Here is a 24524-nt window from a genome sequence, read left to right as displayed (position 1 = left end):
ATTAACTTATTCTGCATAGGCCATTTCAGTCACATAGGGGATTAATGGTCATGCCTGAAAGTATAAGACTCAAATGCTAGCTCAAATAAAAAAAAATCATCGTGACATAGTTCTAGGAGAAAATTTGTTCAGTATTCACTACTTCCTTCTAAAAGAACCAATTCTACTCATCCATTTTGGCCTAGCTTATTTGTCCTTGGTCCATAAAACACTTGTGAAGCAGTAGATTAGATGATATTTCTTTTTTTGACCTCCAGTCTTAAAATTACTGGACTGGGTGGTAAGTATATAATTGTGTATGGTTCAACTTGCAATGTTACTATGCTGTCTTTTAATGGGGTGATACTCATATGGCTTAAAATTTATCATTTTAAGTGAATTGTTCAGAGGAAATTAGTACACTCAAAATGTTGTGTGCCTACCATGTCTGTCTATTTCCAAAATGTTTTCAGCATCCCAAAAGGAAACTCTATATCCACTAAGTTGTTGCTCCTATTTCTCCTTGCCTCTAGCCTGTGGAATCCACTAATACATATTGATTTATCTATTTTAGATAGACATTGATTATGTATTTATCTGTTCATGTAATGGAATCACACATGTCTGGTTTCTTTTATTCAGCATAATGTTCTTGAGGTTCATCCACATCATGATATTATTTCCCCTCAATACTTCATCTCTTTTGTGGTTCAGTAATATTCCATCATATGCATATGCCACTAGGTTTTTTTTTTTTAATAGATTTTTGCTACAGGGCATGTGCTCACCAGAGAGACAGAGAGAAAGAGAGACAAAAAGCAAGAAATCACCACCCAGGGGGGATAGCCACATCACAATCCCTTTTCCTCCATTCTCCTCTTGGGATCTTGGGTTTGCATGCACATGTACCCGTTGTATACCACTATTTTCAATGCACTCATTTGTTGATGAGCATGTGGATATTTTCCCTCATGGTTATTGTGAATAGTGAGTACATGAACATGAGTGTATATGTTTATTTTGGTAGCAGTTTCGAGTTATTTGGGAATATAGTTAGGAGTGAAATTGTGGAGTCACAGGATAATTCTGTATGTAACTTGAGGAACTATCAAACTAATTACCATAGTGGATGAATCATTTCAGTCTTAAAAACACACAAGGGCTCTAATTTCTGCCCACCCTTTCCATTACTTTCCATTTTCTTTCTTCTTTTTTTATTTGTTAAATAATGCCTTCCAGGATAAGCAGATGGTGGAATGCTTATGTCACTGGACTTCCACTTAATTGACCATGGTTCAAGTCCCAGATCTGATGGCTTAAAACTCATGCAGGGCATGCGTGTGCCCAAGATCCCAAGAGAAGAATGGAGGAGAAGGGATTATAGTGTGGACATTCCCCAAGGGGGGGGGTGATTTCTCACTTTCCAACTCTCTCTCTCTGTTTCTCCAGTGAACCCATGCACCCTAGAGCAAACATCTCTCATATTTTATATATATATATGTGTGTGTGTGTGTGTGTGTGTGTGTGTGTATTTATATATAGCCTTCCTCATAGGAATGAAGTAGTACTTCTTTGTGTCTTTGATTTGCATTTCCCTAAAGACTAATGATTTTGAGCATCAGTTCATGTGCTTATTAGCCATTTGTATAACTTCTTTGAAGAAATGTCTATTTAAGCTCTTTACTCACTTTTTATGGGCAATTTGTCTTTTTGTTGTTGAATTGTAAAAGTTCTTACATAGTATAGATGCACGTCTCTTATTGAATACAAGCCTAAGGGTGATTTTTTAAAAAAATACAGACTTAGGGGTTGACAGTTTTTTGTATTTTTTCTAAGTTACTTTCCAAACTTAAAATATATCATTTTGCACACTTTTGGCTGCCATGGCTTCTGATAAAAAATTAGCTGCTGGTCTTACTAAAGATCTCTTTTACATGAGTCATTTCTTTCTTGTTGCATCCAATATTCTTTTTTACTGTTTGATTCTAATATGTCTCAGTGTGACTCTTTGACTTGATCTTAGATTTGTTGAGTTTCTGGCATGTGCAGATTCATGTGTTTCATCAAATTTGTGAAATTTGGAGTCATTATTTCTTTTGGAGAGATTTTCGCTATAGGGTGCGTGCGCTTGCTAGACAGAGAGACATAGAGACAGAAAGCGAGAAATCACCCCCCAGGGGGGATGGTCATGCCACAATCCCTTCTCCTCCATTCTCCTCTCGGGATCTTGTGCGCGCCCGCACACATGCCCGGCGTGAGTTTTAAGCCACCGGGTCTGGGACACGAACCGCGGTCGACTACGTGGGAGTCCAGCGACATAGCCATTACGCTAACTGCTGGTTCCCGAGTCATTGTTTCTTTAAATATTATTTTTGCCCCTTTATTTCTCTTCTGGGACTGTTAGAATGTATGTTTGTGCACTTGATGGTGTCCCATGAGTCTTTTAAGACCTCTTCACTTTGGGAACCAGCAGATGGCATAGCAGTTATATCACAGAACTCCCATATGGTTGACTGGTTTGAGACCCAGACCTGGTGATTTGAAAATCACACTGGACGTGTGTGCACGCATGCCCCAGATCCTGGGAGGAGAATGGAGCAGAAGGGATTGTGGTGTGGTCATCCCCCACAGGGGGTGATTTCTCACTTTCCCTCTCTCTGTCTCTGTCTCTTTCTCTCTTTCCAATGAACACTTATACCCTAAGGCAAAAACTTCTTAAAAAACAATCTCTTCACTTTTATTTATTTATTTTTTTTACCTTATTTCTTCCATGAGAGGGAAACAGACAGGCACTTCCAACAGAATCTTCAATATTATGTTCCCAGTCTTAGCCAGCCTGGGTCATGCCATGTCAGTTCACACCAGCGTGTGCAGAGAGACCTCTGAATGTGCGCCCATTGCCCTCCCTTGTGGGTTTAGCATCCCAGAGCATTGCATTGCTACCATGCCACCACGACTGGCTCCTCTTCACTTTTTTTTTTTTTTAATCTTTTAACAAAATACAATGTTGCGCTCTTCAGACTGGATAAATTTCCTATCTTCAATTTCACCATTTCTTCCTTCTGCCTGTAGAGATCTGCTGTGGAATCTCCCTAATGAATGTTTCATTGCAGTAGGAGTTTTCAGTTTCAGAATTTCCACTGACTTTCTTTGTAAAATTTCTATCTCTCTATTGACATCTGCTGTTTTTCTACTTTCCTTTCATTCTTTGCCCTTGGTTTACTTTAGTTCTTTCAATTTATTTAAAACTAGCTACTGTGCCAGTCTTTCACAGAATAACCAAACTGGTCGAAATGCACAATGACAATGTTTTAAGAATTAGCTCCATATTTGACCTTGTACCAGAAATCCATACTGGAATTTAAGCAGGCCAGCAGGACTGTGGCCATTTTGAAATTATGACAGGTCCCTAAAGAGAACAATGTGACCAAGTGCTGAGTCATAGAGCTGTTTGAGGAACGCTCAGATGAGAAACCAAGTGTGGGTGTTTGAAAGACTCAAGATAATTACTCAAGAGAAAGCGATTGACTCTGATTGATTGTGGTGAGGAACGATTTCACGTGCTTGTACCTTGTACCTGTAAATAGCTTTTCAAGACAGTTTGATGGTACCTGCTGACTGTTTCCCTGTAACTGGTTACAGAAATAAACTCCCTTCTCAAGCCTCTGCTTCTCCTTTCATTGACCACGAAAAGATGCAGCGACTGGTAACAGAAACACTGGTCACCGTCTCCACAGGTAAGAGTTTCAAAACACAGATGAGCAGTATCTGTGTGCTTTTTTTTCTTTGTAAAAGTTTTTTTAGAAGAAAGCAAATAAGTTCTTTGAATTTGTTCCTTGGTTATGTCAGACATCCTCTGTATATTACTAATGCTCATCTAAATAAGGCATCAAGCCAAGGAATTTAAATATATTTTTACTCAGAAGTGAAGTTGGAGTGTTGAAATCAGCTGTAAAATAACATGTAAAAAATGACCACCTTAAAGAAATTGAATTTATGCTTCTTAGTTCGTACATTGAATCGCTGGACTAAAAGAAGAAAGCCTACCATAATGAATTTAACCCAGACCCACGTAATTTGCTACCTTGATAGGGATATACATTGGAAATAAACCTGAACATATACTACAACTTATAAGGATTTTAGGTTGTTTCTTACATTTTATTTATATTATTCTAGATATTTCATGCGCCAGGTTATTCAACTATAAAAAAGCAAAGGAGGAAAAAAAAATAAAGAGAGAGAAAGAAAGAAGGAAGCTGACTTCTTACTGAGGGATTTTTCTTTTCCCCTAGCCATGTTCCTATCAGAGTGTGTGGTACTTGCAAAAAATAACAACTAATTATGTGGTCTCCGTTATAAATTTCCTACCATTATTTCAGATGAATATCCCTTGTTATCTTCAAAAGGTTATACAGCATTTGAAATTCAAAAGGAAGGTGTTACCTGCTATCTTGCATAAATCTCTAACAATTGCAAATGGAATATATTATCGTCAGATCCGATTGCTTATATCCAATTTTACCTCATCCTAGCATTTGTGAAGGTAAATGCATCGTAACTTGCTTTTTCTTTTCTTGGAATTCAAAATTGTGCATATAAATGAGAATATCCATGTTGTACAATTCCTTGCAGATTGTCTTTTTCCATTACTGCTTCTATACAAAGTACAATTTCATTGAATGGTGAGAAGGGCTGAAAAACTTTATTAACTCTAACTGAAATATAAAAGCACATTCTTTTTAAATGCAAGTAGGGGAAAACAACTTTATTTCCACTATTTAATGTAAGCATTACAAAAACACACAATACTTGTTTGAATGCTCCTGATTCCTTAAGGTCATTTGTATTGATTGACTACTGTAAGATTTTATATTAAAGTCTCTTTGTTTAAAGTTTTTCAGAATGTGAATCCATGGAGACTGCAATTTGCATATTATTAACAATGTAGATTAGTAGACAGGAAAGACCTAAATCAATCTAATAAACCTTTATTGAGTAGTCTTTCCCTATCACTACAGTAGTTGCTGTTGTAGCAAATGCAATCAGAAGAAGATGGAGACAAGTTTGGTGCTAAATCTGACTCATAATCAGAGTCACTTTGGAGGGTTAAAAAAGTAGAGATTGCTGATCCTGCTCCAGCTTTACTAACTGAAAATATCTCAGAATATTGACCAAAGAAATGTACTTCTTAAATGTTCCCTGGAAGATAATAATGGCCAGCCAGTATGGGGACTACCAAAAGAAATGACCTTTTATGCCCTCTGAAAGCCTAGAAGTTTAGGATTCTATAATTGAGTGTGAGAAGTTATAAGTGGAGAAAGAAGTGTGGGCAGGCAAAAAATGGCACCCATATTCAACTTTATTATGATTGAAACATGAAGCATCCTTTTCAGCCCATTTCCAACCAAGTCAATGAAAAATCTACTTTTCAGTAATATGCCTATCAACCACAAGAGGGCTCCCCTGAAGAAAAAAAAAAAAAAAAAAAAAGCAACCAAACTATTTTAAACTTTGTTCTGTTTAGAACCACCTCATTTATGTACTTATTCATTGAAAAGCATACTTGAAATGTATTCTGGAAAATTTTCGAACCCCATCTAAAGGGGATAATACTAAAGCATCAAGAAAGTCAGTGATACAGTTGATAACTTTTAAGCATAAAGCCAGGGGAGGTTGATGTTTTAAAAATATGGTAATCTACTAAATGGGGTAAACAATAAAGACATTATTTACAGTCATTTTATTTTCTGATTTTTCCTTACGGTGTCCTTTACATACAGCTCATCTATTTTCTTTACCTTGCTGTCTCTTTCACTCAAGGGATTAAAGTGTGTGGGCAAGACCTACTCCATGAGAGTGTGAAACTACTGCCATTGCCCTCCATGAACTAGCTGAGGAACCATTAAACTTAGAGCATGGGAACAATACACTTCCGGTATCCAAACCAGCCTTAGTCCTCAGTTTCTCAGACCATCTGTCCAGTATTTAATCCATCAAAGATGCAACCACACAGGTCTGTTCAGGGGCTGTGTAGCCCAACTTGGGGAATCCTCCATGAGTGTTTCAATTAGAATTCAACATTATAACAGTTTTCTTCCACTGCCTTTCTCACTTGGCTGCTTCCCTGTATATGAGGGGACTTCAGACGCTCTTGGGAAAATGGAATTAAAGTACAAATTTATTTTGGTGCAAAAAGATTTGAAATTCATGCATAGTTTTTATGATGCTCATTTCTCATAAACTTTTTGAACTCTGCTTGTGTAGTAGGAAAATTAAAACTATTTATTTTACTTTACTCTCCCTCAACACAACAGACCACTTCTGACAACAAATGTGGGTGTGCTTGCATGTGTGTGTTGTCTCACACAGCAGTTCTCTAGCAGACGCCAACTGGGTGTCCTAAATGTCAGTTCAATTCTGACTCTAACCAGAGTTAGCACAGACCCCTCTGGTTGGCTCAGTCCCACGCAACTGTTCCTGACTTTAGATGTCAATTACAAGTCCCAGGTTGTGATCAATGCTATTCATCTACCAGGTATAAATTGGGTTCCCATGACCCCCTCCTCAGTTTGATTATTCGGTAGTGCAGCTCAGAGAACTCAGAGAAATGCTTACTGTTGACATTTTATTATAAAGGATGCTACAAAAATACAGATGAAGGGCCAGGTGAAGAGATGTCTAAGGTGAGGTATGTGGGAAGGGAAGTGCTTTCTCAGTCCCTTCGTATACTCAACAACCTGGGAATGCTCTGAACACTGTCTTTTGGGATTTTATTGGTTAATCACCAAAGCCAACATCAACCCAAACTTCAGTTCTCTCTTGGGAAATGGGCTGAAAAGGATGAAAATCCCAACCTTCTAATTACATGGTTGACTTTCAGACAACCAGCCCCTTTACCAAGCTCCCCTGGAGTCCTCAGCTCCCAGTCACCTTCTCAGCATACAAAAAGCCACTTATGACTTCAGAATTTGCAGGGGTTTTGGATCTGTGTGACAGAAAAAGAAGAAACAGGACAAAGATCGAATATATATTTCTTATTGTATGTCACCATATCACAGATCCCTAGTAACATGTTATTCGGGAAAAGTCCCACAATCTGTGTTATGTTCAGTTCATGACATTCAAATTCACATCACTAGAGACTTTCAATCTTTGCAGTCAAGAGCTTCCTCAGAGCTACCCCAGTGATGCACGCTCATGTTTTCCCTCTGACTCTCCATATCTGAGGGGTAGGTCCTATCTCTCTGAACAGCAGCTAAGGGTCATTTTTTGGGTAAAGATGTCTCTCCAACTGAGGACTTTCTTAGACCCTCAGTTAGACCCCAGCTTGGCAGACACCTTATAACTGGCCATCTGATGGCCAAAGCAAAACACTTAGTATCATCTAAGGGTCCCCTGACCCTTCTGGGCACCTTTTCCATCTGACTCTTCATCAGTCTGGCTCTACATATTAGTCTTTCACCTCACATTCTGATGCATCCTATATTGCACCTGATGACCACTCTCCTTGGGACATTTCTATGAGTTAGTGATTTGGGACTGGAATAATCTAAGCAGAAAAGAGCTAATCCATTGACCATGGCTCCCTATCCCCAAGTCATCTGGTTACCTGGAGCACATACTCACTATAGCCAATTCTGATATCATTTGCAAGAGCAAACAAGGTAATCCCCTGGCTTCTGAAAGCTTATATATCAGCCAGCAGATTAAATATATGAATCATACTACCAGAATGGGGAAAAAGGGTAACTGAACTGTACAAACTAATTTAGAAGTTATGGAGTCTGTGTTGCAATATATATTGATTGGCTATTGTGGGACTTAAAACCTTAATCTGTTTTGCTAACATAACAGCATGCAAAGCTGTTGGGCATATCATTTACTGCCTGTCCATAACACAGTAAAGGGAAATGATGCTTCCTTTTGCAGTCTTACAGGCTTTCAACCAACACCTGTTCTTTGCCAACTTTCACAAAAGAGTTAGCAGGTGATTCTCAGGTGAGGAGGAGACTAACTGTCCTGTAGAAACTAAGAGTAAACTAGGAAAGAAAACATCTACAGAGCAAGAACAGCAAAATATAATCAACTATAGTAACTGATTTATGGCTACAGCCAGATAAAACAGGTTTCTTTAAGCTTCAAGGCTGAGACTTCTATGATGGGCGATGAAGTCAGGTTGTAGGTTGAGAGAGGGAAGGAAATGTATGGGCGGAAGTAAGATATATGTCCAAGGTCACTTTAAAGGATACAAAACAACATTCGTGTAGATTGTGACAACCATAGCTACCACTCCACGTCACATGTCCAGTGATTGTACATTCTGCAGAAAGAAAAACACTGTAGGCTCTTTTCCTCTCCAGGTGCTCTCCTTAGAGTCGTCATCCTATGGGAAAGCTCACAACTGTTTTTATTGTTACATTGGTCACAAGCTATGTGTGGTGAAGGAGAATTCTAATTATATCTCCATGATCTTTGACTGCTGGAGTTACTTCTGCAATGACTTTACCTTATAATTCAGCCACAGGAGAGTAGCCATGTGAGCCTATTCTAGCCATGTGAGTACTTTAAAAGCAAGTGGTTTCGCAGACTGCATGCAGAAGGAAAAGTCAGAGATTTCAAGGATGAGAAGAACTCAATAGGTTTCTCTTGTCTGCAGATGGAGGGAATCATATGCACAGGAATTTATAAGGCCTTAAAGAGTCCAAAGGGAATCATGCTGGATGCCAACAAGGGAAGAAGAACCTCAGTCCATTAAGTCCCAGAACCAAATTCTGCCAGCAAGAAGGAATCTAGAAAAGGACTTTCTTAGACCCTCAGTTAGACCCCAGCCTGGCAGACACCTTATAACTGGCCATCTGATGGCCAAAGCAAAACACTTAGTATCATCTGCCTGGACTTCTGACTTTTATTAACTAGGAGGTAATAAGTGGGTCCTTGAGTTTATGGTACAGATCAAACATCCCTAATCTCAAAATTCAAAATCTGAAATGCTCCCCAATTCAAAAAACTTTACAGGCATTAACATGACGTCACAAGTAAAAAATTTCACATCTCAATTGATAGGTCATATGCAAAACACTGAAATGCAAAAATATTGGGTAAAGTCTTCAGTTTATGTGTCTAAGGGATATATAAAACAAATAAATTCCATGTTCATGTTCACACTTGGGTCCAAGATATCTCAACACTCCACAATTCCAGCTCATCTGAAATCTGAAACACTTCTAATCCAAAGCATTGCAAATAAGGGCTATTCTCATGTTATGTAATGTGTTATGCTGCAACAGAAAACTATTTGGTAGTCAGAAGAGTCATGACATATTATCTATGCTTTTCTATGCAAAAATGTGTCATGACTTTTCTGACAACCCAGTAATATACCATACGTAGGCATGCCTGCACAATGACTAGATGTCCTGTTATGCATTTTTACTTGTTGGTTCCTTTACATACATATTCCAAATTGATAATAACATCAAAAAAAGAACAATTCTGTCAATATAGACAGAGGACATAACTGCCTCTCCATCATAAAGGTACTGGGTCACTTTCTGGGTGGCGAAGGTTGCTGTGTCATACACCGACCCTCCTTCACCCTGCCATCTAGAGACTTAGTGTACATCAAGAAGGTACTTGTAAGAACTCCAGAAGACCATGACCAAACTCTCCTGACCTTAGATTCAGATCTATATCCTAAATTAGCTCTTCAAAATCACCCAGTGAAATGTTCTTTTTTATTCTCATTTTTGTATTTCGGTATTTTCCATATGACTTCAGTACATTTGTACCTCCTCCACTGGAAGAGTCTGTAATCTGCATAGTTTGTTTCTATTCAACTTATTTTTATGCTGCAGAATACTTGAAGTAGTTTCAGGAGCCTGCGAGGACAGTTCCATAAGTTTAATGTTTCCATAATAGACATTCCAGATGGCCTAGCCATTTAGGACAGGAAATGCGGAACCCTGCCACAAGAATTTTTGGAAGTCCTACCATTATCTCAGGATACGGCTGGGATGTGGGCCAGACCCCTGAAGGCTTAGACTTCTGCTAATACCTCTTTTTCCTTGCTGGGCTGCCAGAACTAGAGGAAACACTTTTATTTTTCCCTTCAGAATGAAGATACACTGTCAGCCTGAAACTTTTTGTAGTCTTAGGAGTCTAGCGCAGTGCAGCTGCCTTTTGACTGGAGATGGTTTATATGTCTTCAAAATCCTCTCTCTTTTCAGTTCTTGCAAAGTGTAACTCTTTCTCCCTTGTGATCCTACTTCTGCCAAAAGAACGAACAAGCACCACTTTGAACTTTTGACCTGGTACTTTCTGTGCATTTGAATCCATCCCATGCAGGGAAAATGGCCTTTGCCATCACTAACCTGCCCCTGCTCATCAACTGCCCGGTATGATATAAGGGTCCCCCTGCAGGACAATGTGGCGTGCACTTGACATAGCTAGGACAGGACTGTCAGAAAGACATTTAGACTTCCTTATTAAAACCTAAGTATAACATCAGAGCTCCCTAGCACCCTGAGGGGCTCTACTAAACAATTTTGGTCCATTGGGCCTTAGTTGCACCTGAGACTCAGGCACCTTGGAAAGAAACTCACTCTGTCCATTTATGAAAGTGGGCCTTTGAACGTGGTAGGAGCCGCAGATTTAAAAGGCCTTACATTGCTCTTTTATGGAGTGCAAAGAGGGAATAGGCAGTTTGACAGAGCAACCTTCACAAACAATTGGCATTGACTTGCAAACAGCAACTGGACAAGGGGACAGGGACTGAGGTCAGGAGGGGAAACGAAGAGGACTTGGTGCTCGAGGCTGCAGGTAATGACACTGTATCAGTGTCTTACTACCAGGCTGGAGGACATGACTGCCACATTCTCTCCCTTTTCCCTTTGCCAAGAGAGAGGACAGGTGTTTGCTTTACTATTTTGCAGGCTGTGAAAATGAGGTTCAGAGACATTAGTTTTGCTTCTAGAATTTAAGGATGCAGACTAGCAAGTAGCATGGTGGTTAAGGCACTAGATTCCCACATGGCTGACCATGGTTCAAGCCCCAGATCCAGCAGCTTGAAAATCATTCTGGGTGCATGTGTGTGCATGCCCAAAGTCCTTAGAGGGGAATGGAGAAGGGATTGAAGTGTGGCTATATCTGACTCTCAGTCTCTGGTGAGAGCATGCACTCTATGGAAAAAAAGGAAAATAAAAATTAGGAGTGTTATACTATAAATGCCTGTAAAGAGAAGACATCTATTTTCTGTAGCTTTAATTTTCTTTATTCAGTCAATTCCAGTTTTGCATTCAATCACTTGAGTACCCATGCGAGTTGCAAATGCTTTTTCTTTTTTCTTTTTTCCAAACACTCACTCCATTTTTTCCCATCTACCAAGAAGTCTTGGGCTGAAAGGATCATCAGCTTAAATGCCGGGATATATCTTGGTAGCAACAGAGTTAATTTAACATAACTTAGCACCACCTATACCCCACAGATGGATATAAAGTAGTATACACTTTCTTTTTAAAGCTGTTTTCTTGGAGAACACATCCAGATTACTATTTATATTGTTTTGTTTCTGGATATTTTCCTCACTTTTGTAGCCCTTCGTTCTTTATTACAAGGTCTCAAAAGTATCAGCAACCTTAGTGAATAATTATATGCAAAAGACGTACGGCTTAAGTAAAGTTTAAAATCAAAGAGATTTTCCACTAACAAGTAAGAAACACAGAGAGTGAAAATACTGAAAACAAACTACATCCCTGAATGCAATATTTAGAGAAAGAATGATTTAATCAGATCCTCCTGTTACAGGAAAGAAGTAATCAACTGGCTCAAAGTGTCATTATTTTATAATTCAAACTTGTTTATTTCAAGGACTATCAAAGGTAGAAAGAGCTGAGATAGAAACATGATTTTGACTATGGAAAACTTAGCATATTTGACCCTCGGTTTTCTTATCTGTAAATTGGGATTGATAATTCTTAAATGGGAAAATGGATATGTAACAACTTTCAAAATGCTTGTTGCAAACTCGTCACCAGTTATTAGCATGTAACATCTGAGTTCCCACCGATGCCCAATCAACGAACTAATAATTCTTGGTTGGGCATCACCCGTGAGCTAGATACTTGGAGGAAAGAGAAAACAAAATATTAACTTGAAGAATCTTTTATATATTTAGAGACAAGATAATGAACCACAGAAAAATTAAATTCCTTGTGTCAATTTCTGCCCCATCTTTGTTTTAATCCCATGAACTATTGAGAAATACTTCTGGGCTGCATTTTCTTGAGCATGGAGCAGTTCTGGGTGGTGTAAAGAGAGGGCTGCCCTGTGGACCATCTCACTTTTCTTGGTGAAACTCTGGCATTAACCCTGTTCCCTGGGAACCAGCAGTTAGCGTAATGGCTATGTCGCTGGACTCCCACGTGGTTGACCACAGTTCGCGTCCCAGACCCAGTGGCTTAAAACTCACGCCAGGCGCGTGTGTGTGCGTGCCCAAGATCCCGAGAGGAGAATGGAGGAGAAGGGATTGCGGCATGACCATCCCCCCTGGGGGGTGATTTCTCGCTTTCTGTCTCTAATGTCTCTCTCTGTCTGTCTGGCGAGGGCATGCGCCCTATAGCAAAAATCTCTCAAAAACAAAACAAAACAAAACAAAACAAAAAAAACCCTGTTCCCTGATTCTTTCTGGGGCGAATTCAGTATATCACAAACTCTCATGTGTAGCCCATGGTACCCTCTGCCAGGGTGTTCATTACAGTAGTTCTTTTAGCATATGATATTTTCTTTCCTCATTAGTTACAGAAAAGAATAAAAATCATTCTGTACAGTTCTAAGAAGTTCTATTTGTTACTGCAGTACTTAATCATTAGTTTCTCATCTAATACTGAGATTCCTAGCCTTTCTTCTTGAAGTTCTTCCCAAAGCAGACAGTGCCTTGGAAAACAGAGATTCTTGGTCTAACCATGGTGGTGCAGATGGTAGGGAATCACTGCACAATATGGGGACCATGTGGTCATCTACTGGGATTACCTCTTTCTCTCTTAACAAATAAATGAATAACTATATTAAAGAAGAAAAAAAAAAGAAACAGAGTCTCACATTCTAGGTTTTAGGTGGTTTCCCATAAATTGAATGATTCTGACCTGTGAGAAACAAAGCAGTTGAATGAAATCTGGGGTAACCCCATATCAGTACATTGAAGCAATAAGAGCAGATTGTTTTCCTATTTTTTGACTCTTCCTTTTCATTTCTGTTTTTTTCTTTTTTTTAATTCATTTTTGTATGATTGCTACTTTAGCCCTGAGAATGTTCATTGGTGCTATATTTATTGGGATTAACTCCTAGAACATCAAAATAATGGAGAGCCTACTTTAAGGCAGTAGTCATTTCCCAGAGAACAGATATGCTTCCCAGAGAAGAGAGAATGATAGAGATGGAGAGAAATACAGAATAGCACCCACCACCCCTCATGAGGAATGGTCATGCTACAATCCCTTATCCTTCATGTCTTCCTTCTTTTGGGACTTTGAGCACATGTGCACACATGCCTGGTGTGTTTTTCAAGCCTCCAACTCTGGAATACAACCTGTGCAGTTGGTCACGTGAGAGCCAGCCACCTTAACCACGAGTACACAGGCTGCCCCCGTTCCTTTTACTTTTTCTTTCTCTTTTTTTTTTTTTGAGTAAATGAAGAATATGTTCCCTATTTATAAAGTTCATTTTATTCATGATTGAGTGCATGCTCGAGCATGCATGTGCACACGTGTGTGCAAGAAAGAGAAAATGAGAGGTACCCTCAGCAGGGTACCTCATGCTGAGAGATTGTGCCGTGTCATGCTGTGACCCCCCACCCCTCTCCAGCCCTCTATGTCATCAAGATCTTGGGCACACCAGTATGTATCTGCCTAGCATGGTTTCAGACTGGCCCAGGATCCAAACCTGTGGTTTTCCGTGTGCCTTCCAGTCTTGCACTTCATTGACTGTGCCACCATGCTGGGCCTCAAATGTCTTTCTGTTGCTTTCCACAAATAAGGAAGCCTTTAATACACATGACCCCCCAGCCACTCCCATGAGAACTATTTATGGATATTCAGATATGAATTTTGGACAGGAAGAGGACACTGATGGGGCCTGTTTTCATGGCATCTTTTGCTAGTGATAAAATTAAAATTATAATAAAAATTTACATTTTAGCCAGGTGTTAGGGAACATTTTTAAGTCTAGTTTATCTCCCTAATGGGAAACAGAAATAGGCCCCTTCTACAGGGTCTCATCAGGCTATGGTCACCCTACCTCTCCACACCTCCAGCCTGCCAGGATCACAGGTGAACACATGCACGGGTCCAGTTCTTTAAGGTTGACCCGCGATCCAAACCACAGTCTTCCATGTGACTGGACCATTGTAGAAGGTGCTCTACCACCTGTACTACCATAGCTGGGACAAGAATGGTTTTATACTAATTATCTTCTAAAATTCTACAATTTTCTGTATTATAGGTGAGAAAACCGAGGGACAGCAAAGTTAAGCAACTTGCCCAAGATTCTGTAATGCAAGACTGCACCGCCAGGTTAGACATCTGCCCTGGGCAATTTTAAAATGTGCTTATGTGCAAACATAAATAATAAGTAGCATTCCATGCCAATATATTACTCTTGAGAAGTAAGGATGTAAGCAAGGACATGAGCTGGCTAATACAGACTTGCAAGGACTCATCTGTGATACAGTGTTAACTCAACATCTAAAATATAACTAAGGGGCCAACAGTTAGGTAATGGCTATGTCGCTGGACTCCCACGTAGTCGATCACGGTTCGAGTCCTGGACCCCTTGGCTTAAACTCACGCTGGGCGCATGTGCGTGCATGCCCAAGATCCCGAGAGAATGGAGGAGAAGGGATTGAGGCGTGGCCATCCCCCCCAGGGGATGATTTCTCGCTTTCTGTCTCTCTGTCTCTCTCTGTCTGGCGAGTGCACGCGCCCTATAGCAAAAACCTCTCCAAATATATATATATATAAATAAGTCAAGGTTACCAGAAAAACTAGATGAGGCAGCCAGAACCACCATCTACTGATCTCCCCTGTCATCACTGGTACACTAAATCTAATAGTTTCTCATATCTGTAACAGATATTGTACTTGAATTTCTATTGTACCCTTAAAATAAGAAGCTATGAGCATCCTTTATAAATTCTCCATCATTAAATTATGAAATGCTAGGCACTGGCTCTGTGGCTTAGTGGCTAAGGGAGCTGGATTATATGTAGACAATCATGATTTGAATCCAGGTCCTGATAACTTCAAAAAGTAGTGAGTATGTCTGAGTGTCCAAAATCCTGACAAGGTGGAGAAATGAAGAAGGATTGTAGAGTGATCACATCCCCGTGGGGGAATGCATTCTCCCCCTACCTCTCTTTCTCTCCCATTCTGTCTCTCCATTTCCATCTGGCAAGTACACATGCCCTCTGGCAATAAAAATAAAATAAAATTATTAACTCTTTAGAGCAGAGAGTAAGCCTCAATTATCTCTATAGCTATACTCCTTTCCTCTAAGTCTAGGTCTAGTGATATATCTGACGGCACATATTAAATGGTCAGCAAACGATATGTGAAATGTTGCTTGCTTGTCATAGGTTTGAGAACATAGAAAGTACTTTGCAATGTTTAAGGACCATGTGAGGTTCACATGGAGAAATAGCCATGTATATCCTTCACCAAGTTCTTCTCCCACCTACCCTGACTTGTACTCATGATTATGGTGAGCTTTGTGGCTGTAAGAATGGGCACAGTGTATAAATATTTAAAGAAAACATGGAGAAAATAGGTTGTAATGTGATTAATGGAGTTAATTATCTAATTATATAATAATGGAACATTATGTCAGAAGCACTTCATTAAAAAAAGAACAATTACCTATAATTAAATTTTAAATTTGATTGAAGAATAGTGAATTCATTACTGCGTTGAGGAACTCCCAGGATCATACTAATTCTGTTTCTTTGAGGGTGAGCCTTCATTACATGTGTAAACATTCTTTCATTTTAATAAAAATTTATATCTTGAAAATAATATTCAATCAGAGACAGAGTCAACTACAGAAAAAGTTACCATATGAGAGCATAAAATATTTGTTCATTGCTATAGTATTGGGGTTAGGAGCTACATATTCTCACCAGAAACAGTTCTATTGGTCATTCTCTCTCTAAAATGGGGATATATGGGAATAAATGCCAAATACCACCCACTTGAGAAGAGTAGATATATTCCAGTAACCACTGAGATAAATTAAGAGCATGAAAAGAAACTATAGTTCTTAGCTTTAGTGAGTACACTTTTTTTTTTTGAGAGGTTTTTGCTATAGGGCGCATGCGCTCGCCAGACAGACAGAGAGAGACAGTGAGACAGAAAGCGAGAAATCACCCCCCAGGGTGGTTGGCCATGCCGCAATCCCTTCTCCTCCGTTCTACTCTCGGGATCTGGGGCACGCACGCACACGTGCCTGGCATGAATTTAAGCCACTGGGTCCGGGACATGAACTGTGGTCAACTACATGGGAGTCCAGCGACATAGCCATTACGCTAACTGCTGGTCCCTAGTGAGTACACTTTTGTGATAATTCTATAACCTAAGTGAGGTGTACTGTGCAACTGAACCTTTTAATTTCTTTACGAGTTTTCAAGTGTCCCAGGAAACTGCTTAACTATAGTTTTTTGAGAACTGGTGAATAAGTTATCCTTGAATTTGCAGCTATAGTAAGAGGGATACCTATCTCCATCAAAAAGAAAAAACAGGACTCAAAAGAGCATTTTTACTTGCAATTTTCCTGTAAGTGACTTGGCCAATATACAGCTTCTCTTATTCTGAGACATCATCTGCCACAATCAAGCTAGTTCATCTCCCTGTTCACTTTGCATGTTGCTCTTGCTGTCAAACGAGCTATGTGTGTATGACCCTCTATCTTAGAAGCCATGTGGCAAATTACATCATTGGACTCCCAACTGGTCGACTCTATTTTGAGTCTTGGACCTGGTGGATTGAAGCTCATGCCAGGCATGTATGCATGCCTGCCCAAGATCCCAGGAGGAAAATGGAGAAGAAGGGATTGCAGCCTGGCTATACCCCCTGGGGAGTGATTTCTCACTTTCCCTTTCTTTCTTTTTTTTTTTTTAAGAATTATTTTATTTATTATTTTATTTTAATTTGACCAGAGAGGGACAGAGCGAGAGCAAGAGAGAAAGAGAGAGAGTGAAAGTGAGAACGCAAGTTGCCAGGTCCTAAACTCAAATTATGGTCGGCCATGCAGGAGCCCTGCGCCCTTAACCACGATGCCACCTGATGGCCCCTCACTTTTCCTTTCACTGTATCTTTCTCTCTCTCTCTCTCTAATGAGCATGTATGCCCTAAAGCAAAACCTCTAAAAACCAAAACAAAAATAAACCACATGGTATTGTGTGTATTATCTGATCAACAAAACCTAACCTATACCTGCTTTGTTCTGAATACCAGTATATCAGCAACCACAATGTGGGTCCTTTTCAAATACTTAAGACACAGAGTACATGTAACATTTTTCATAATTCCAGTTGCCATCAAGAATTATTGATGACTTAGAGAGAACATTGATTTTTCTGGTTGTGTTTACATGCATGCTTTCTGTAGCCATTAGTGGTCCTCATAGAATTGATAGCTTCTTGAACCGTGTCAATGAGATTATTGATTTGTGGAAGAGCCCTAATTTAGGAAAACTTTTTAAATGTTTGCTATTGGCTTTTATTAACATATAATGTAGCAGCAGGATTGAAAAATTCAACTATTGTGTGATTGCCTGGAAATCTCAAAGTAAAAATCAATGTAGCTAATCTATTTAAGAAGTCATGACACACACTCGCACATACATATATATATTGGGGTGTGAGGGAAAAGTCAGTTAAAATTCATTATCAAGAAGGTAATTTCGTGCGAATGAATGTATTTTGCTGTACCAGTTAACTTTCCAGCCAGCTAGTTACCCTTCCATACCCAGCCATTTTAGCTGGAGCCTAGCACGCCTACCTGTTTGGGACTCCATTAGGATCTCATCAAGCCCACTTCTGGTTTTTATTTCCCTGATGTGTTGCATGTAGATTCCCTCCATCTCTTCATGCTATAACTTCTTCCTCTTTTTCCAGCAGATTGGAAAAAACTATTTATCAGGTCTTTATAATTCTGCTTGGAGAGTGCACCCTACCCTCAGACAACCTAGATGTTGCAATATCTTCTCAAATACAATGATGACTTATAGTATCCAGGGTGCTGGCATGGAAAAGCCATATATAATAATTTTTATAACCAAGATAATTAACATTTAAATGTCCAAAGTGATAGTGAATTAGACACCAAGTGCCACCGGGCACACCTTACTTACCACAAAATTAACAACCCAAAGACTGACCCGTAAGTATCTCACTCCCTCTTGCATACAATTTTAATTAACAGAAACTTGTTCAACTCTTTTTTTTTTATCAGATCCAGAGAGAATGAACAATATACCCTTAAAGATTTATATAGGTATATGTATTTTAAAAATTGATATAGACAGGATAAATTAAAATGTGGCACAGAAAATAATCTATTCACAGTGAGCAAAATCTCCCAAGTAATAATTTTGGAATTCCTACTAAGTTATCAACAGAAAGAGAAAAATCCAATCCATTTCTTTATACAAATCCATTATCTTTAGTCCTATGGAAAACAATGAAATATACTATTAAGGCGGATAAATCTGAGTGTCCCTTGGTGATAATAGAGCCACAAGGAGAAATAAAACAGGGCAAGAAAATGGGATCACTTTTATATCCAAATTTCCAAATGGGTGGCTAAAGGGTAACCAGTGGTTATAATGCACTGATTTTCAGAAAAGCCTATTGAGGCAATCTTCAAAGTCTCGGGGAATTAATCTGGGCTTTGGGCATCTCATTAATGACAAAATAAGAAGGTGTCCACCAAGCAATGCATTTATCTGTCAGGCAAAGCAGTGTCTGTGGAAGCTTTACCTAGGACGTCTGCACTTTCTTAGCCTGTATTCACTTGGCAATACTAGCAATCTGGATCAGAGGTGATTAAAGGCTATAGTCTACAGAGTACCGCGGTATTAGCCAGCTCTCCCTTGGGAATGCAAAGACAAATGCTGGGTTGCCATATAGGAGATAATCTTTCCCTTTAGGTTGTGGAGAAAGGCATGACTCATTTTGCATAGAGAAACAGAAAAATACGTCATGACTTTCCTGACAACCTAACATATAACCACTATACTAGGTGTGAAGAGGAGAAGGAGTGCGGGTTCCACAAGTTTGAATACTAGGTTTTACATGAATGGACTTAAAATCTCCCCCACCCCCGAGCTTCCCGTACAAGTTTGAATACTAGGTTTTACATGGATGGATTTAAAATCTCCCCCACCCCCGAGCTTCCCATGACGGTAGAACACAGGTCGTGAAGCGAGTCTATACCCTACCTTTGCTGCCATCATTGTAAAAGTATTTATCAGTCACTGAGTAACAATAAAGTCCAAGCTGGCCCTGTGGCCTGGTGTTAATAGCGCCAGATCCCATGTTGCTAACTATGCAGTTCAACTCTTGGCCCTGGTAGCTTGAAAAACACACCAGATGCATGTATGTGCGTGCCCCAAATCTAGACAGGATGGAAAAATAGAGGAGTTGGGATTGTGTACCATACTCCAAGGTGAGGTGGGTGAAGGGGAACAGGGGTGCGTGCTTTCTGTCTCTGTCTTTATTTCTCTCTGGTGGAAATTAAAAAAAAAAAAAGTTGAGTCCAAGAACACTTGTGGTTAGAAGAGAGCTTTGATTGGATGTGTGTGACAAGGGCAACTGCTGGACTAGCCATGGTGGCATGTGTTGCTGTTCTGCTGTGCTCTCTAAACTGGAGCCATATGGCAAGTCCTGTTTCAATCCCCAGTCCAACCTCAAAGTTTGACTCAGCAGTGTATCTATATTCCCAGCAACTTAGAGAGACTGAAGCAGAAGGATCATGAGTTCAAGGCTGGTCTGGGCAGCATAGTGAGATACTTTCTGAAAGAGCCAGGCAGGCTGATGTACACTTGTAGTCCCAGCGGGGAGGCTATGGTAGGTGGATGGCAACAGAGAAGATCCTATCTTAGAAAAGTCAGAAAAAAGAAAGATGTGCCCAAGCTGCCAATTCTCGCATAATGCGGGGAGCAAAGGCCAGGGAGAGTTCAGCCAGAGATGTGACCTACAGAATTCTTTATCTGCTACAAACTAGAATTAATTTGATAATAAAAGTCATTATAAACACAAGCAGTTTACAAAATGTTTCTTGCATTTCTTGTATCACATTTAATCCTCACAACACTTTTATAGCTATAGGCTTATTCATTTTGCAGATAAAATAACCAAACCCAAACTATCTGGGCTTTGTTTTTAATCACTCAGTTTATTGATGGCAGAGTCAAAAATGGACCTTGGATATTTTGATTCCTAATCTAATTTTTTTGTAATCTTGAATATTTAGGAATGTTGATCAGGAGATTCTGGTTCTGGATCTGATTCCAGATCACCACTTGGCTTTATAACAATCACCTGTCTATTTCTTAATTCTTCTCCTCTTTAACAAGAATAAGTTAAAGCAGATAAGCAGTGAACTTTTGGTTGGGTTTTTCTTCTTTCCAGATTTGTATTTTGGAGCATATATCCTACCAAAAAGCTGAAATTGAATTTGAATTCTTATTTCTCCAAAGATAGTTTCCTCTAACGAAACCGAAGACTCTAATTAAGGAAGTAAAGTGCCTACAGGAGGATGTCAGGCATTACCAGCTGGTTAAAGACTAACCAGTGAATATCAGATTTTAAATATGCTTTAGAACTTTAAAAATTATATGAGCAATTTATTTGGGAAGAGGGAGGGGTAAGCAATGTAAACATTTTATTTATTAACTACTATTTACAAGAAACTGAATTGGACATTTGAAATCAAGTATTAATATACCTACATTGAGTCAAACTCAACAATTAAAGCAATATAGTAAAGGGCTGGTCCTATAGCATAGTGGTTAAGGTGAGCAGGATCCCACACGGCTAACTGCAGTTCAAATTACAGCTCCATAGCAGGTCGGAAAATATTCTGGGCACATGAACACATTTGCCCCAAATCTTGGCAGCATGAAGAAAAGGAGAAGAGATTGTGGTGTGACCATGCTTCATTGGGAAGTATAGTCTCCCTCTCTCTTTTTTGTCACTCAGGTGAACACAAGCACCTTCTGAGAATTTAGAAGAAGGAGAAGAAGAAGAAGAGAAGAAGAAGAAAAGAAGAAGAAGACCAAGATGAAGAAGAAAAGAAATGCAATAAGATGTGCAGCACAAGGGGCCGGCAGGTGGTGTGATGGTTAAGGGTGCTGGACTCCCATGTGGGCAACCATGGTTTGAGTCCTAAACCTGGAGGCTTGCTTCTTCACTTTCTCTCTCTCTCTCTGTCTTTCTCGGGAAATATAGTAATAATAAATTAAAAAGTTAAATAAAACAAATTTTAAAAAAGATTTGTGGTACAAGTATATATACATAGCTAGGAGGTTTCTGTGTGAGGAATTGCCAGACATTCCACAAAAGAGTGAATGTTTGAATCAGATATAAATGATCAGAAATCTTTTCCAATTAGAAGTAGATGTGAAATGAGGGACTTCTAGAAGGAAGAAATAGCATACATAAATGCATTAAAAATATGTAGAACACAGATGTAGAAACTCCAAAAGATGATACTTAAAAATATGTTAAGATTTGGTGGTACAATATAATATTTTCTTGCTATGGCAGAGGGTTTGGGATCTATCCTATAGGTAATAAAGAGTTAGCAGGGCTTAAAAGAACATACCATTGTACTTAAAAAAAAAAAAAAAGCAAAAAAGTAAGAAACTGTCTATAGTACTTATTCTTTCATTAACATCTGTAAGGCTTCTCAAGTCTAGGTCATGGTATCTTTCCAAAACAGAGAGAGATTATTTGACTCAATGGGCACTATCCATTGTCCCAACCACCCATGCTCAGATTATCACAGTATACGAGGATTCACATATAAGGTTCTGAGTTCAATTGCTGATGTTCTCAACAGTTATTTTGTCAATAAGAAAAATACTGCAAATATGACCAATGGGAGAGGAAAAGAATCACATGCTTATGAAAGAGAATTATAGGGAATAAACCCTAAGGAAATGCAGAATATGGAAGTGTTCAAGGGACTTCGGGGGCTGGAGATGATCAAAGACTTATTTTTACTGACCTATTATTAATTTGTAATGCTCCTAAAAATGAATAGCAAAAAACCTATACAGAGTAGACATGTTTTTTTTTTTTTTGAGAGGTTTTTGCTATAGGGCACATGCACTTGCCAGCCAGACAGAGAGAGACAGAGAGACAGAAATAAAGTGAGAAATCACCCCCAAGGGGGGATGGCCACACCGCAATCCCTTTTCCTCCATTCTCCTCTCGGGATCTTGGGCACACATGCACATGTGCCTGGTGTTAGTTTTAAGTCACCGGGTCCAGGACTCGAACCAGGGTCGACTATGTGGGAGTCCAGCAACATAGCCATTACGCTAACTACTGGTCCCCAGAGTAGAAGTGTTTTGATGACTCAATGCCTTTGGTGTGAGAACTTTTAAAACTTTTGGAAATCTTTTTAAGAAGAATGAAAACCAGATAGCCTTAGAAATAGAAGAGTATTGAGTTGTTATTCTCTAGAGAAAGGAGTTTGAGGCCCCCAAGTCAGGCACTACCCCGATCAACCCTTGGAACAAATGCCCTACAAACAGCTCCTGGGCCTTCTTCACCCTCTGGCCATCAGCCTCCATGAAATGAGTCATTTATTCCATCTAGATCCCCAGAAAGATGATTAAATGATCCACATCTTAGAAAAGGAAGAAAAGAAAAGGGTGTTAATATTTTAGCAAGTGGTCTAATATTTTAGCTAGTATGTATAAAGAATATAAGGGGAACAAAACCTCTAAATCTATAGATTTCTGATATTCTTCCTGTGGGTTAGCAATTTACAGAAGAATTTCCAATTGTTCTGGGAAGCATAAACATACTAGGAAAGCCATGAACAGTGTCAGGACCTGGAGCAGGCAAGATTGTGAGGAGGGAGATTGCAGGAAGGTTGGGAATCTATAGACTCCAGAGTTTCCACATGCTCCCCCTCCTGTTTGAGAAAAAAGAAAAAAATAAGTCTTGACCTAGCTTCAGATGCAGTCTAGTCTTTTTACCAATTCTTCCCATGCTAATTTCTCCAAAGGATTTCTACTCTCTGACCAGTTTCCTTCCCTTCTCTTCAATGCTCAGTGTGCTTTGACAGGAATGCTCTCATTAGGTTACTGATGATCTCCACATCACTAAGGAGAACTTTAGAATTTCTTACTTTTCTATATTTTGTTTGTACCTCCTGTTAGTGTACTCTCCTCCTTTCGTTTCATAATAATAATAATGATAGACTAATAACTAATATTAGTATTAAATATTTATCAGGCACTTTACTGAAATGCAAATTTGGCATACTTCCTGGTGAACAGGCCAGGATATGTGTTATCCAGCAGGGGTTGAGTAGAGAACTCTTTGGGAGCTCTAGTATCTAGGGATCCCTTACCCTGGAGATCCTGTTGGAAAGAACATCAGTGATTCTAAATTCTATCAACTGGTGGTGTTGAGGCCATGATCTATTTCCCTTTTCTGGGAGAATGGCTTTGGGGAGGGGGAAGAGAACCAAGATAAAGGCTTTAGAAAAGCAGAAATGAATTCATCATGTGATACAGGTATTCCGCTATTGTCTTCCTTTCCCATTCTTCTGTTCTCTATGGTGACCCCTGCTCCAAATTTTGCCTGCTCACACAGGGCATATGTGAAGCTAAGGCCATAATGGCACTGCTTTCCACACTTTTCCACTTGTAAGCACTGTACAGATATCTAGACTAAGTCAATAAAGCTCAGAGAAACAGAAATGCATCATGTTTGTGCATGTTGAAGGACTACTGACAGATAATAATCAATGCAGAATACATGCCAAATGATTATGTTCTTTGGTCTGATATAAACACACAGCCATAGCCCTAAACCGAGGAGGCCAGGCTGTAACCACACACAGTTCCCCACACGCTCTGGGACCTCCCTGTGTCATTAAGGCAGTTTCTTTGTAGTTTTCATTAGCGTAGATAATAACTTGGTAATGTGTTTGTTATATCGTGTTCCAATCTGCTTCATGTTTTCTCTCTCTTGGTCTCTAATGGTATTTACTGGAAATACCTTCAAGTCCAACTGAAATAAAATTTCTGCAGATTTATTTCCATTTAAGGATATTACTTCTCCAGAATAGTAATATATTCCCTCCCTGCATTCATGTATCAATGTGACCAAATTATTTTCCCCCTCAATTCTGATTTTATAGCAGAAAAAGTAATGAATTCAGGGAAAATCACTTTGCATAAAGTGCCATGAGTCTTTTCCTGGCTCTTGAGATATGTGTTCTGCCATATTACCCTCTGAGGAGTCCACATTC

General features: G+C 39.3%; 1 long non-coding RNA gene across 2 annotated transcripts; it reads left to right on the top strand.

Annotated features, from left to right (window-relative positions):
- The first annotated feature begins 3440 nt into the window (after positions 1 to 3440).
- Positions 3441 to 21313, top strand: LOC102492010 (uncharacterized). Of its 2 annotated transcripts, XR_337252.2 has the most exons (4): positions 3441 to 3522; positions 3622 to 3716; positions 14476 to 14546; positions 21230 to 21313. It is a non-coding gene; the product is annotated as an uncharacterized LOC102492010 (long non-coding RNA). The 2 variants fall into 2 exon arrangements; XR_337253.2 differs by lacking the exon at positions 14476 to 14546.
- The last annotated feature ends 3211 nt before the right edge of the window (positions 21314 to 24524 follow it).

This window comes from Tupaia chinensis, unplaced genomic scaffold (genome assembly GCF_000334495.1).
Source record: "Tupaia chinensis unplaced genomic scaffold, TupChi_1.0 Scaffold144952_1, whole genome shotgun sequence".
In the NCBI taxonomy this organism is placed as follows: domain Eukaryota; kingdom Metazoa; phylum Chordata; class Mammalia; order Scandentia; family Tupaiidae; genus Tupaia; species Tupaia belangeri.
Note: the sequence above shows the minus strand (reverse complement) of the source record. Positions and strands in the feature narration are given on the sequence as shown.